At 37.1% G+C, this 8,531-nt stretch overlaps 1 pseudogene; it reads right to left on the reverse strand.

Annotated features, from left to right (window-relative positions):
• Positions 1-956, reverse strand: LOC114053146 (annotated as a pseudogene).
• Positions 957-8,531: the final 7,575 nt, after the last annotated feature.

Genomic DNA, 8,531 nt, shown 5'->3' on the forward strand with positions numbered 1-8,531 from the left:
TCATGGAAAAGATTTTGAGGTTAATGCCTTTGGTATTAATTCCCAGGCTATGAGATTCATCAATGCGGTCTTCATGTCCTTGTTCCTCAGACTATAGATGATTGGGTTCGTGGTTGGGGGCAGCACTGTATAGAACATGGGCAACAACAGATCTAGAAGTGAGTCAGATTCCTGGGGTGGCTTTAGATAAGCAATGACAGCTGTGGTGATAAAAACCGTGAGAACAATGAGGTGGGGCAGTCAAGTGGAGAAGGCTTTTGACCTACCCTCTTTGGTTGGAATCTTCAGGACAGTTGAGAAGATGTGACTGTAAGAGATTGTGATGTACATACAGCATAAAACCCCTATGACAACCCCAAAAGCCACACTGACATCAAGTGCAAAGTGTGTTTCAGAGCAGGAGATCCTGAGCAAGGGAGGGACATCACAGAAGAACTGGTGGACCTCCTTGGAGCACAGAAGGGCAAAGTGAATATACTAATTGAGTACAGAGCCCCAAACAAACCTCCGGTGAGCCAGGAAGCATCTGCCATCTTCACACAAGCCCCTCTAGTCATGATGAGTTCATAGTGCAGGGGCTGACAAATGGCCACATAGTGGTCATAGGACATCACTGTGAGGAGATCAAGTTCTGATGCTGCAAATACCACCATTAAAAAGAGCTGTGAGACACACCCCCAAAAAGAGATGTAGCAGCTGTGACTTAGAGAGTTAGCAATTGATTTGGGGACTGTGGTGGAAATAAGGCAGAGGTCTAAAAAGGAGAGGTTCTTCAGGAAGAAGTACATAGGAGTATTGAGTTTCCCATCAAGAGAGATGAGGGTGAAAATAAGTATATTACCCACTAGAGCCACTAGGTAGATCAGCAAGAAGATGATTGCATTTAAGACCTGTAGCTCCCAGATGTTGGAAAAGCCCATGAGGAGGAATCCTGTCACCACAGTGAGATTGGCCATGTTCTAGGGATAGAGGATTTTCTCTACTGCCTGCATGGAGAAAAGAAACAGATGGAAAATGATGGGAAGATCATCTCGCGTAACTTTGGTTCAGGTTCACTGTGTGACCTTTGGAAAATGACAGTTCTTTTTGCCTCAATTTTCCTATTTTTTAAAAGAAATGATAGAGCTAGTTCAGAGGATTTAAACTTGAAATTCATGGACCTAAAAATATTTTTATAAATGTATTTCCCTGTAGTTTGTTTCCATTTTAATCTTACATATTTTAATGACTGTTAGTGAAATGATTCTCATAAATTTGTCCATGGTCTTTACGAGATAGCAAAGGGATCCATGAAGCAAAAAAGGCTAAGAACCCCTCAAGTAGATGATTTTTAAGGCTCTTCTACGTTCCAGACTTTCTAGGAATCTCTGAACAATATCCTTACCTTGAAAAAGTTGTTCGCAATAGCTGTATCTCTCTCAGTGGATGATGTTCATTATCATGAAGTACTTTCATTATAAGATCTCTTTTTATGTAGACTATTCTAATAGTATTTTACTAATTTATAGAGAAGACAGTGGAGCTCAGAAAAGTTAAGTGACTTTTCAGTCATTTTTGAAGCAGTCTCAGAACCAAGATGTTAATCCAGGTTTCCTGCTTTTCAGGCTGTCTTGAAAGCTCCTCTAGGTTCCTTTGCTGAGGCATACCTTAATATGTTGTTCATAAACAAATGATTGCCTTACCATCTTTTAAAACTGAGAGTTATGTAGATTATCTAGTAATTTGAAACGATGTCCACTGGCCTGGACTGGTTCACTATCCAAGACATTTTGAAACTACAATCAGACTAATAGACTAGACGTGTTATGCAGATCAATGTAGTGTCACAGATTAGACTTCCTTATGACTTTTTCAATTTCAGACTCTCCGATGGCTACCACCAACCCAGATCAGACATGTTGAAATGAAAATCTATCCTCAAGTGGAAAAATAACTCCCAAAGCATTCTCTTCTGTGTTGGATCTTGTCTGGTTTGAAGAATACAGAATATGGAAAAATTTCTCCCTCCAGCCCCAAACAACACTTTAGATTTTGATTCATTCTGCCCTACTTAAAACACAAGTCCTTATATACTCATAAATTATTTCACGAGCTATACCTCTAAGACCCATTATTTATGCATATAAGGCTATATATAAGCAGACATTTGAATTTGGGCATGAGGCAAAGGAATTAAAAAGGATGGATCAACCATAACATTTGACAAAACATTTATCAAGGCCTTGCTCTGTATAAGCCTCTATTCTAAACCTGCATAATTTAAAAATATGAATCATCTCTAGGCCTCAAGATGTTTCCAGTCTATTAGTGGAACATGTAATATATGTAAATGACTATAATTCAAAGTAGAATGGGATAAGTCCATGGGAGGAGAACAAAGAGGTCATAGAAATGTGAGACCGTGAGCGTATTTCTGACTGGCAAGATCAAGGGACAGCTTCATGTTTAATGGAATTGGTAGGGAAGATTTTAGAGTTTGGGTTGGATTTCAAATGGCATAAAAATCAAGGCTGCAAAGGGAGATGTTCCATGTATGTTATGAGCACAAACAGAGAAGCAGTGATGAGCAAGGCAAGGAAGGGGGAATGTCTATTTTCTTCATATAAAGACCTTTTGGAATTCAAATATTGATTTCAAGAGATACAATTTCAATCAAAGTTCTTGTACTTTAACTAAAATGCCTGTTTTCCCATGAATTATTCTTCTTCAGCCTATTCTTGATTTTTATTGGGACCTTCAGTTCCGGTACTACCCAACAATTTGCTTGGCAATCCTGCTTAATCTGATTTTACTTTCTTCCCATCCAAATTATGTCCCTGTAAATAGCTAGTTTAACTGGATATTCATCTCTCCTCTTGAATCACCTGCTGTTTTGTCTTATTGAAGATTACAATTTGCTAAACCCTACCCTTTGGTTACTTTAGCCACCCACCTCTTATAATTTTACTCATGTACTGCTGGATAGAGCTGGGCAAAGTCACAAAACTCTACTGACTGGATTCACTACCAATTAATGCTATATAATTGCAACTGGTCATCATTTAAGCCAGGCAGTCCTTTAGTTCCTTTTATGTTGATTTTTATATCCCATTCCTTCCCTTGGCTGCTTCTAAACTTATCTTCTCTCCTTATATCTCCCATTCCTCCCCTCCCAAACATTTGCACAAGTGAAGACTTCATATCATACTTCATTTAGAAAATAGAAACCATTGTGGTTGACAGTTATTTCCCTCTTTTCAACTTACAACTAATTGAAATTGTACCCCATTCTCTCCTGCTTTACCCTAATCTCTGATGAAGATTTAAAGTAGCCCTGCTGCTCCAAGAGTAAAATCCTCCATCCCATTTTAAAGGTTTTTCCTCTATTATCAGCCTCTTCTCTACCTCTAATATTCAGTCTTTCTGTAACTGCTCATTCCTTTTTTGGACCCTAAAATTTCCCTTATCCTTAAAAACACCTAAATAGGCTCTGTAATATTTCTGTATGAAATAATTGTTTTAGAAAATTGCTATGCTTATTTTTTATCTCCACTGTATCTTCTTTCATTCATATAAACCCCATATAATCTGACTTATGACCTCATGAGTCCACTGAAATAATCATTTCCAAAGTCAACAATAACTTATTAATGTTTATATCTGATAGATTTTTCCAAAAACTCATTCTTCTTGACTTCTATGTAGTATTTGACACTCTTGTGAACTCTCATTCTTTTATAGTATTTCCTCTCTGGATTTTTGTTACTCTGTTCTCTCTTGGTTGTCCTAGTATCTGACAACTAATTCTTAATTTTCCTTGCTGCATCAGCACTCTTCCATCCTGCCCTCTAACTAGGTTTAGCCATGGTTCTAATTTAGTCTTTCTTCTATCCTTTCCTTTCATGTTCTCTCAGTGACCATATTATTTCACATGGGTTTATTCATGTTCCTTATGATGATGAGTCCCATTTCTATATTCCTGCCCTAGTCTTTCTCTTTTAAACTTTAGCATTGTGTCATATATTGGACATATCAAAGTGGATATCCTTTAGCCATCTCAAACTCGGCATGTCCCAAATACACCCATTATCTTCCCCATTTCCCACAGACCCCCTGGTTCTCAAATTCCTTATTTCTTCAAGAGTACTATCATCCTTTCAGTCACCGGATTTATAGCTTCATTGCGCTCCTTTTCATGTCATTCTTATCTCTGTCCCCACATTTAATCGGTTTTCACATAGCGTTCTTTCTATCACCACAATGTCTCCTGCATTTGTGTCCCTTTGCCTTTATTTACTCAGCCACCACTCTAGTTCTGATCCTTGTCACTTACTATCTAGACTAGTGTAGTATCTTTTAATTGGTGTTCCTGTCCCATGTCTCTCCCTTCTTCAATCCATCCATCACATTTCTGCCAAACTGGCTTTCCTAGAGCACAAAACTGAGAATGCCACTTCTCCACTCATTAAACCCCAGAAGGCTCACTAACTTTTGTATGATCATATATGAACTCTTATTTTTGATTTTTAAATGTTTTCTGAAAGAGTACCCAGCCCTTATTTCCAGCAACAGTGCACATACACCTTCTCTACCTTAGTACAATCTAGTGTGCAGCTAACATATCCTTCTTGCCTTTTTTTATATTGTTGTTCAGTTTTCTTTTCAATCATATTTGACTCTGCATGACCCCATTTGGGGTTTTCTTGGCAAAAATACTGGAGTGCTTTACCATTTACATCTCCAGCTCATTTTACAGATGAAAAAAGAAGTAAATAGGGGTAAGTGACTTGCCCAGGGCCACTGAGATAGTGAATGTCTCCGACCATATTTGAACTCCCAAAGATGATTCTTCCTGATTGCCAGCACAATGCTCCATCCACTGTGATACCTAGCCTTCCTTCTTTCCTCATATACAGCATTCCATCTACCATCTCTGTGCTTTTGTCCTGCCTATACAAAAGGCTGAAGTTAAGGACTGTTTTTCCATGTATCTTTGAATCCCTAGCCCTTAGTGATTGACCTACTTTAGGACCTGAGTAAATTCTTGCTGAGTGATTTTTTTTGTGGTTAGGCTTTCAGTGATCACTTAGTCTATAAGCCATAAGAATCATTGGAATGATCATTGCACACCCAGCTTATGGCCTAAGATTGCCTGAAATGCTCAACTTCTATGTTTTGGGCTTCCTGAATTTCACCATTAAAGAGACAGTTTTTTTAGATGTGCTTTTATTTTTTTACACTTAGTTAAGATTAGGCACTAGAAAGAATGTTTTGCTTGAAATTTTAGAGAAAGGATATGTGATTTTGCAACTGGCTACACCACAAAGAAAGCTAGTCCTGAGTACACAGAACGATATTTTGCAGGGAGGGGAGAGTAAATTGAATGTTCACTGGATAGCAAGGGAGCAACATGAGAGTCCTAAGTGCTAAAACTTAGTAAAGATTATAAAGATATAGGAGCTTCCCTAAAACAATCTTTACATTCTCTTTAACTTTTGCCACACTTGGCGTGATTTTCATACCCAAGAACCTGTTTAAAATTGTAGATGCAAATTGTAACAACCTCTCTCCCTTTGCTAACATAGTTTTTAATTTTTCTGTACATTTAACATTGTTTTTGTCACAGTTTTTTCTAATCTTGAGCACAGTCACTGATGCATCTACATTTTGATAACAAAAAAGGTGGCAATTAATACTTCTTATTCCATTCATTTCTTCAATCTCTTGCTTGAGATAAGACTATTTGTCAGGCACCTAAAGAGTTATGTAGAGATGAAGTAAGCTTTCAAATGTGAAGGATATTTATATACCTGATGGCGACGGGTAGTTGCCAAAAAACCTTTCATTTCCTTTCTTCTGATTTCTGGTCCTGTTAGGATCCTGCTATATTCTCAGTCACAGTAAGTATACTGAGGTGGGAGGCACTGATGCTGTTCCAGCTATGCTTGCCACTTTTCTGCCATAGCTTTTAAAGTGTTTTAGGGAATCACGTTTCTTGGTAGCTAGTTCATTCTCTGAGGTTGACATACTTGCTATATTCTTAAATCATTTTAATTTCCTTCTAAGATTCAAGCTCTCTAAATTTGCTAGGATTCTCTGATGATGATAGAACTAAGGTTCTCCTGAGAATTTCTATAATTATTCAGTATTAAGGCCCCTACAGTCCCTGAGCTCAAATCAAAGCCTAGAAACTATAGCCAGCTTGTTAGCATGGCCATTGGGAAATGAGGGACACTTGAGGACTCTATGACACCTAGATCCTATGAAGTATCTTGCTAATATCATAAATATCCCAGTAAACATCAGATAACATTTAAAACTATTTTTAAATTCAGAAAAAAGTTTCATATCCCACAAAGCAATGTAAATCAATATACCATACCATCTCCCAAAACCAAAGAAACCCAACAACAAAAGATATTCCTCTAAAACTCTTAGAAAAAGGAGCATGCCTCATTGCAACTATTATCTTTTATAATTCTCCATTTGTTATAAGAAAAGGGATTTCATTTGACAATCTGGCACAAATATCATCTCTCTGTTCCTAGTACCCAGCACAGTGCCTGATACATACTAAACATTTACTGAGATGGAGAGAAAGAAAAAAAAACTTTAAGAGATGTCTTAATATTTAACATCTCCCCATCATTATGATATCATATCTCTTGCCAGGTTTCTGATCATTTGCCTGAATTCCTCTTCTTTGTTCACTCATGTCTGATTCTTCATGACCCCATGGATCAAAGAACCCCAGTCCCTTCTATCCTCCACTATCTCTTCTTTGATTTTTTTAAGGCAGCTGGGGTTAAGTGACTTGCCCAGGGTCACACAGTTAGTAAGTGTCAAGTGTTTGGTCTGAGGCTGGATTTGAACTCAGGTGCTCCTGACTTCAGGTTTAGTGCTCTATCCACTGTGCCACCTAGCTGCCCCAAAATATATTTTCCCTTTATTTATGAACTTTTTTATTTGTTGGGCAATTGGGGTTAAGTGACTTGCCCAGGGCCACACACCTAGTAAGTGTCAAGTTTTTGGTCTGAGGTTGGATTTGAACTCAGGTCCTCCTCTCCACTACCTGTTGAAGTCTGTCCAAGTTCATTTGTAGTGTTTCCATGATATTATCTATTTCATCCTCTGCACCCCCCTTTTCCTTTTGCCTTCACTTTTCCCCAACATCAGGGTCTTTTCCAATGGGTTCTGTCTTCTCATTATGTGGCCAAAGTGTTTAAGCATCAGCTTCAGTATTTGACCTTTCAGTGAACTGCTTGAATTGATTTCTTTTAGTATTGACTGATTGGATCTCTTTGCTGTCTAAAAGACTCTCAGAAGTCTTCTCAAGCACCACAGTTTGAAAGCATCAATTCTGCGGTGCTCAGCTTTCCATGTAGTTCAACTCTCATAGCCATTCTTTGCTACTGGAAAAACCATTGCTTTGACTATATGGACCTTTGTTGACAAGGTGATATCTCTGCTTTTTAGTATGCTGTCTCAATTTGACATAGCTTACCTTCCAAGGAGCAAGTGTCTTTTAATTTCATGGCTTCAGTCACTGTCTATAGTGATCTTTGAGCCCAGGAATATAAAATATGACATTGTTACCATTTCTTCTCCCTCTATTTGCCAAGAAGTGATGAGACTAGTTGCCAAGATCTTGGCAATAATCCTTTCTATCTGTTTGGTAATAAACTTCTTTTATTGATAAATCTGACAGATACATTTTTCCTTGTTCCCCAAGTGTATTTATCTTGTCATCTTTTATGTTTAAATCATTTATGTATTTTGATTTTATCTTGCTATACAGTGTGAGATACAGATCTATCCCTAGTTTCTGCTAAACTGCTTTTCAATTTTCCCAGCAGTTTTAGTCAAATGTTTGAGTTCTTACACCCAAAGCTTGGATCTTTGGATTTGCCAAACACTACATTACTATGGTTATATACTTCTCTGTGTTGTATACCTAATCTGTTCCACCAATCCACTATTCTATTTCTTATCCAGTATTAGATTATTTGATGATTACCATTTTATAATGTAGTTTGAGATCTGAACCTGTTACATTGTCCTTCTTTACATTTTTTTATTTATTCCCTTCTTATTTTCACCTTTTGTTCTTCCAGATGAATTTTGTTACTATTTTTTCTAGTTTTATAAAGTAAATTTTTGGTAGTTTGTTTGTTATGGCACTGAATAAATAAATCAACGTAGGTAGAATTGTTATTTTATTATTTTGTCTTTGCCTACTTATGAGCAATTAATATTTCTCCAGTTGTTTAGATCTGCTTTTATTTGTATGAAAAGCATTTTGTAATTGAGTTCTATGAACTAATCCCTGGGTTTGTCTTACTTCTAGACTCCTAAATATTTTATATTGTCTGCAATTATTTTAAATGGAATTTCTCTTTCTATTTTTTTGCCACTGGGCTTTGTTGGTAATATATAGAAATGCTGATGATTTATGTGGATTTGTTTTATATCCTGTTACTTTGTTTCATTTAATTGTTTCAACTATTTTTAGTTGATTCTCTAGGGTTTCTCAGTATACCATCATATCATAT

Source organism: Vombatus ursinus, unplaced genomic scaffold (assembly GCF_900497805.2).
Source record: "Vombatus ursinus unplaced genomic scaffold, bare-nosed wombat genome assembly UNPS02003992.1, whole genome shotgun sequence".
Classification (NCBI taxonomy): Eukaryota; Metazoa; Chordata; class Mammalia; order Diprotodontia; family Vombatidae; genus Vombatus; species Vombatus ursinus.